This window comes from Rhinoderma darwinii, chromosome 3 (genome assembly GCF_050947455.1).
Source record: "Rhinoderma darwinii isolate aRhiDar2 chromosome 3, aRhiDar2.hap1, whole genome shotgun sequence".
In the NCBI taxonomy this organism is placed as follows: Eukaryota; Metazoa; Chordata; class Amphibia; order Anura; family Rhinodermatidae; genus Rhinoderma; species Rhinoderma darwinii.
In genome coordinates, this window is record NC_134689.1 from 25,816,874 (window position 1) to 25,825,090 (window position 8,217).

An 8,217-nucleotide genomic window follows, 5' to 3' on the forward strand; every position below is an offset into this window, starting at 1 on the left:
ATCATATACTGATGTCCTCAGTATAAAAAACATCACCCATCCTGGACAACCCCTTTAACGATAATGAATTAATACTCAATATTTGCATTCACTCTAAGAACATACTCTCATTATAAATCAGGCACGGTAGAAAGAAGTTGGCACCACTCGTTGTTTCTATAGTAAGGAGCAGGTGTCACTGCACGATACTCTCATTATAGTTGCTTAGTATTTATATAGCGACAACATTCAATGTACGCCTACATCAGTCCCCAGGAGTTCTCATCATTTTTTTTTCCTGTATGAAGGATGCTCCGAAACTTGCACCAATGTTATAGTAAGTCAACCTAACTTAAGCATGTTTCTGGATTGAAGGAACGTATACAAACATTGGTAGGGAATACAAACTCCATCCAGGTCCCCAATACTGCAAGGTGCTAATCACATAGCTGCGTTTTATTGTACACCATGTGGAATAGTAATATAGTTGATGAGCTCACCTGATGTCGATCAGCTATATGTCTCTTATAGATCTTTCTTTTCTCTTCAGATCTTGATAGTCGTTGGTATATCTTTTTGTATTCCTTTTGTGCCTATATTCTCCTGTTGCTCACGTTCAACCCTTTATCCCCTTTGGACGTTGAGATAGTTATGCCTTGTCCCCTGCTGTATTACTTCTTGTATTACTATCCTTTACTAGGTCTCGCATCTGCCCCTGTCTATCTCCTTCTTCAGTGCCCCCTCCCTCTATGTTACTTTATTACTGTCTTTTTCTATTTGTTACTCTTCTTTCCTTCTACCCTCTTACTTGTTCGGAGCCTAGTTCCTCGTTCTCCCTTCTCACATTTGCCTCTGTCTCAGGATATCTGTTGTGGGTCTTCCACTCATGACCTAATGTCACTATTACGGGCTGATGAGGTAAAGTTAGCCCAGACGACACTCCACATGTAAAAATCATCATGGCCCACTTCTTTCTAGTGGGTCTTAAGTTTACAGATTGTCCTGTCTTGTTGCTAGGTGTCTATTACTGACGTAGAGTGGTGACAGTCAAAAACTATTTTCAAATGTAATCTCAAATATAAAGTTAATATTTCAAATAAAATATATAGAATCATACAATGAAATTTACATTTGCATTAGTTGATGGCTTTTGTGCTACAGAAATTTTTGATGTTTTTGTAAATTCTTTGGACTTAAAGATTTTACAGATGTATAATGAGTCTGAAGAATATTTCCACTTTGAGTGGAACTTTCTTAAAAAGATCATGGGTAGCTTTACAACTATGTTAAACTGGCTATCCTGGTCTTTGTCACCAGTGACCACCTATACTACCAGCCAACATGTGACCATATTATGCAATTTTTCCCATCTTGTGTTGCCTTAAAGGAATTGTCTGGTTTGAAAAACTCATTTTCATATACCGTATTTTTCGGACTATAAGACGAACCCAGGCTTTAGATAACAGAAAATAGGAAAAAATTTCCTCTTTTACTACTTTTACAAAGCAAAAACTATTTGTTAAAAAAAACAATTAGTTCTGTTACACCACGTTCTGAGAGCCATTTTTTGGTACATATGATTTTTTTTTATCACTTTTTATTTCATTCCTTTTTTTACATTTTTTTACATTGTGCTTGGGGAATAATGGGAAAAGGTTTTTTTTAACTTTTAATATTTTTTTACACTCCTGAAAATGTATCTAACTTTTTTCTTTTACACATTTTATTGGTTCCCCTAGGGGACTTGAACCAGCGATCATTAGATCACTGGTACAATACACTGCAATACATGAATGAGTTACAGAAACAGCATAACTCGCTGAGCTACGCTGTTTCCGTAACTCCCATAGTAGTGAATGGCAGTTACAGAAGCAGCGTAGCATGCTACGCTTTTTCCGTAACTACAATTCAGTTCTATGGGAGTTACGGAAACAGTGTAGCTCAGCGAGTTACGCTTTTTCCGTAACTTGACCATGTACGCTGTTTTCGGAGCTACCAGGTTCCGGAAACAGCGTAGCTCGCGGTGCTACGCTGTTAACGTAACTCCTATTCACTTCTATGGGAGTTATGGAAACAGCGTAGCTCAGTGAGCACTCGGCTTTTTCCGTAAGTCCCGACCACCTAACCAGGAAGTGGCCGGGAGACAGCAGAGCGAGTAAGCTAGAATGTGGTTTAGGGGGCCCCATTCTAGAGATAAGTGCGGGTCCCAGAGGTGGACATCTGACATTTATGGGAAGACCCCTATAAATGGCGCGGTCGCTATTGACCACAGCATTTAACTAGTTATACGGCCGGGATCAGTGCCATCGCTGTTCCTGGCCGTTAGAGTAAGATAAAATAAGATAGACTTTATTGATCCCCGAAACGGAAATTAATTACTCGTTTCATTGCTCCTCAAAAACAAACAATTAAAACAGTAACCACAAAACATATGACATATAACAATAGTACATACATTACAATACATTAAGCACCATAAAAAGTTGTAAATAATTAAAAGCAAAAATCACATTACAGACCTACTTATTTCAAAGACTTTCATTAAATAGAAATACAGCAGTTGGCAAGAAAGACCTTCTGTATCTATCTTTCAAACACTTAGGCCTCATTTACACGAGCGTGTGCGTTTTGCGCGTGAATAAAAAGCTGCGTACTGCGCGCGTTGGCATTGCGTTTGCACTGCGTATACGCAGCGTTCTTGTGTTTTAAACGCGCGCACGTCCAGCGTTTGCAACGCGCGTAAAAAACGCTGAGGGGATTAATGCGAGGCCAGCCTACAAATAGGCCAGCTGGCCCAACCCCTGCTTGCTGGGAAAAGCCGGTTTTGCACCTTAATTTCCGCCTCTGCTGAAACCCCAGTGTGTGTTTCTCCATTGAAGTTGTAATTGGCTTTGCACGGCACACTTATGCCTTCTCAGTCGCTGGCACGTGTGCTTCTTGCCTGGATGATCTCGCGTCGTTTTGGGGAGCGTCGACCCATGCTGCAGCACCAGACGCGTGGAAGATGTCGCATTTGGGTTCATCCACTTGTGGCCCAACGTACGATGAAAGGCCATTTCCATAGCCTGTATGAGGAGTTACGACGGCATCCTGCAAAATTTAAAGCGTTCTGCCGCATGTCTGTGGGCACATTTGACCTTCTGCTTGAGCAGATTCGCTCTGGTCTCACCTACAAGAATACCAACATGAGACGCTGCATTTCGCCAGAGGAACGTCTGCTTGTGACCTTGAGGTATGTGTGCAGCTGCTATTACTTAGTCAATGACGCTGTCTGCTTTACCAGCCCCCCCCCCCCCCTAACGTGTGTTGTGGCTTTCTTTTTATTTCTCTTTGATTTCTAGATTTCTGGCCACAGGCAATAGTTATCATTCGTTACATTTTGAATTTCTTTTGGGAGTGACCACCATTTCGTTTATTGTCACATCCACCTGTGTCGTGTTGTGGCAGAGGTTAAAGACCACGGTCATGCCTCAGCCCACGACAGAACAGTGGCTAAGAATTTCAGAGGGATTTCTTAGAGCAAGTGAATTTCCAAATTGCATTGGTGCCCTAGACGGCAAACACATTCGTGTGAGAAAGCCCCCACGCAGTGGCTCGCAATACTATAACTACAAGCAGTTTTTTTCGATGGTATTGTTGGCCTTGGCGGACACTAATTATTGTTTCACTATTGTTGATATCGGCTCGTATGGAAGCTCGGCAGATGCCCGCATATTCCATTCATCAAGAATGGGGAAGCGACTCGTGAATAATAGACTGGCGGTGCCGGAACCTTCCATCCTCCCTGGCTCCAGCGGACCCCCAATCCCGTATGTCATCGTGGCGGATGAGGGGTTTGCCCTGACAAGGCAAGTCATGCGTCCTTTTGCAAGAAGGGGCTTGGATGACCGTCGGCGCATGTTCAATCTCCGCCTAGGCCGAGCTCGTCGATGTGTGGAATGTGCCTTTGGCATTATGTCGAACAGGTGGCGTGTCTTTCTGACGACAATGCAATTGTCCATGCAGAATGTGACACGTGTTATACAAGCGTGTGTCGTTCTGCATAACTTCTGCCGCATTAATGATGCTACCTTTGATGCAGAATATATCCTAACACATGCAGGCACCAGCCACACTGTCCCAGTTATTCCTCTCGGCCGATCTCTCTCATCCGGCCTTCGAGTGCGGGATACTTTGGTGGCATATTTCGAGTGCCCATCAGGAGCCGCACCGTGGGGGCGTGATGACCTTTGAAGGGTTGTCTGTTGTTTGGAGGCTTCACTACACACGTCACATGTGGCCAGGGTTTTTTTTCAGTTTTTTGGGTTCGTGTTGGGTTAGGGACTCGCAAAACATGAGGACCCTTGACGCGGGTTGCGAGCTTACATCTGTCGGGGTTTTATCAGGACATTTGACATTTGGCAACATGCTTTCTGGAGATAGAATGATGGTCGGCCAAAAGTTAGGCAAGTCCAATTGCAAGTGTACTTAGTGTGCTTCGGGTCCCATGACATCACCCAAACGTTCTCACCTGTTGCAAACAATGTCAAACCCCGATAGATGAACTAAAGCCTCATAACACGTGTGCATGCATTGGGGCCAAAGGCCAGAAGTGTGTGAGGGTATAGACAAAAGAAATGTGGGGCAAAGATTGTGTTGAGGGGTGTGAAATAAAAACAACACGCAATCGAAACAATGAACATCCATGTTTTTTATGTGTTCGTATTTCACACTACAGAAACATGGTGTGGACAGTAAAATAAACAAACACATTGTATAATAAAAAGAACACCAACATGGTGTAACCAACATTAGAGGACGAATTGCCATCCCGTAAAACAAACTATCAGGACACCAACACACTCACAGGTGTTGGTAGTGGTGGCCCGGGGAGGAATACGCGGGCATTTCAGCACCACTATGCTGGACCTGGAGCTGCGGAGGTTGTTCCTCGCCAGCATAGTAGTGCTGATGTTGTCCGTGGTACGTTGGGGCAGGGAAGTGGGGAGCCATAGGGCGCATATAGGGGTGCGGCCGTGCCATCTGGGTGGCTTGATGGTATGTTGCCGGCAATTGGGGCGTGGTGGCCGGCATGGCAAATCCGCGCCACTGCTCTATGGCCGTGAAGCAGTGGTTTGGATTGTGGGGGGGTGTGGAGGTGTCGATCAAGGTTATGATCGACGCTTGTAGCCGGGCCATGCGATCCATAGGGACCAGGCGGAGTAGGGAAACTATGCTGCGGCCAAAGAAGTCATTGCCGTCCTCATCCGCAGCTCGGCTCAGAAATTCCAACACCCGGCTATCAACTTGGACACCGGCGGAGGGCTGTGGAGCACGGCGCCGGAGAGTTGTGGTACGCAGGGGGCGCTCCTCAGCCGGAGAGACGACGGCCCGTGCAGACTGGACAGGGGCGGGGTCCGGGGGTGTTGGCTCCGGGCTAAGGGGCAGGACATGGGCAGCAGGAGGTTGCGGCAGAGACTCGCCGATGTCCGTGTCCTCAGCGGTGTCCTCCAAATTGTCGGTGGTTCTATAATGGGAAAACTGCGTTAGAACAGAATATAGAGCAATGCCCACAACAACACGATGGCAAACAGGACATGGGCGAACACACATTAGACACATGCAAAAGCACAATCTCTTACGTGCGCATCTCCATAATGTCCTTCAAGAACATCAATTGTTTGGTATACATGTATCCGCTGCGTCCTTTTTCCCCCATTTCTCTCCTGAATTGGTCACGGCAGCTCCGCCACCGTGTTTTTATATCTTGGACTGTTGGAGGAAAAACAAATATAACGCCATAAGAACTCTGCCCTCTCACTAAAATGAGGGGCCCTACCCTGCCAATGACATGGTACACGGTGATGCGCCTGCTCCACAAAAGGTCATTGGGCAATTGCGCGGAAGACACATACAGGGCCACAGTTCTTCAATAGGGATGACATTGCAATGCAGGAAAAAACATGGTACTCACCCAACCGACTGCGGTCCCGGGTTCGGCCACTCTCCCATTCCTCTCCAAAAGCTCCTTTGCTACCTCCTCCCAGGCGTCCTCCTTGACCGTGCGGTCGTGGTACGCCTCCGCGCGAGTGTCCCAAATAGCCCCATGGCCCTGGACCAGGTTGATGAGGCGCTCTACGTCAATCCCACGCGGCATGGCAGCAGATCTCAGTGGAGTGTAATATCTCAGACAACAGGCTTGCCCACTCGCAGTGAAAACGCAAGCACTTCCTGGTTTTTGTTTGCTTTGTCCAGCTTTATAAACTCTTTTGCATGGACAGAACAAGTGATGCGTGAAATTCGCGCATGCAACGCAGGAGCATCCGTGTGCCATGCGTGGTTTTCACGCACCCATTGACTTCAATGGGTGCGTGATGAGCGAGAAACGCATGATTTAGAACATGTCATGAGTTTTACGCAACGCACTCGCGCTGAGCAAAAAACACGTACTGTCTGCACTGTCCCATAGAGTAATATAGGTTCGTACGTCACGCGTGAAAAGCACGCGCGGCGCACGCGCGTATATTACGCTCGTGTAAATGAGGCCTTAGACTGAATATATCTATTACTGAATGTATTACGTTGGGCATGTACATAGGTAAACAGAGGATGTTCTGGACACATACTTATTTTCTTAAACTTTTTAAAATCCGCTGATCCGCCAACACGCTAACAGGGTCCACTTTGCGTCCGACAACACTACTGCCCTTCTTAATCAATTTGTTTAGTTTATTAATATCCATAGTCTGCGCATTGCCGTACCAGCACACCACCGCAAACAATATTGCACTTTCCACAACCGATTTATAGAACATATATATCATATTAGTGCACACATTAAATTATCTCAGTTGGCGCAAAAAATACAAACGGCTACATCCCTTTTTGTATAATACATCAGATTTTTCCTCCAGTCCAGTTTATCATCCATGTACACACCCAAGTATTTATAATTATCTACGCTTGACACCAACTGACCGTTAATTTGAACCTGCTCGGGTTCCCTTTCCTTTTTACTAAAATCAATTATCATCTCCTTTGTTTTCCCTACATTCAATTCCAAATAATTTTCCTTCGACCATGCACAGTACTTCGCCACCTGCTGCCTATACTCGCGGTCGTCACTTTTAACAATCCACCCAACCACATTATCTGAATACTTTTGTAAATGACATGTAAATGAATTATATCTAAAATCTGAAGTGTACAATGAAAAAAGAAACGGCGCTAAAACAGTTCCCTGCGGGTCTCCTACATGGTTTAAGAGTATCTCTGACATACATAGCCCTAAGCGAACACATTGTGGCCTTGAAGTTAAATTATTAAAAACCCCATTCACAATTATTCGATCAACCCCCCTATAAAATCATTTTATCTCGCAGCACACTAGGTCGAATCATATTAAAAGCACTAGAAAAATTGAAGTAGGCGATCCTGCAAAAGGTAAATCACTGCATCCTCTACCCCCATTTCACGACGATAGGCAAATTGTAGTGGATCGAGATGCTCCCCCACTATTCCAGACAGGTGCCGCAGAACCAAACTTTGGTATACTTTCATGACGTTTAAATTTAGTGCCACAGGATGATAATCTCCTAATTCCCCAGGATTACTTATTTTCGGTACCGGCACAATCCATGAAGTTTTCCATAATACAGGTACTCGTTCTGTCATCATGCTCAAATAAAATAATTTCAATAGTACTTCTCCAAGCTGACTAGCACGTTTTCAAAACCCGCGTTCCAATACTATCCGGTCCAGCTGCCTTATTAACTCACAACCCTCTTAATTCCCTGACAACCTTTCTTGCGTCAACTACCCCCTCATTTCTAGACCAATTACCTCCCGATGTTTCACTGGTAGCTCCCAGTGCAACTCTATACTCGTTCTCGCATTCCTCATTAAATCTATTAAAATACATGTTAAATTCATTAGCACGGTCAATGTCACCTTACCCGGTACTACTCTTACAATTGAATCCTGTTATTTTCTTCATTCGAGCCCATACTTGTCTTATATCATTAGGTTGATAGCATTTTCTCCAATTTTTTCCTATACGACTCTCTACCTTTACGGAGCTTCATCTTTACCTCTTTTTGAACATTCCGAATCGTTACTTCATCATGTAATTTGAAGGCTTGTTTTTTCCTATTCAATACCTCCTTTAATTCCTAATTAATCCATGGCTTTTTTTATTCGGGTAACACTTCCCTTTTTTCGTAGGAGCAATACTGTCGGTACAGAATCTAACATATTCTG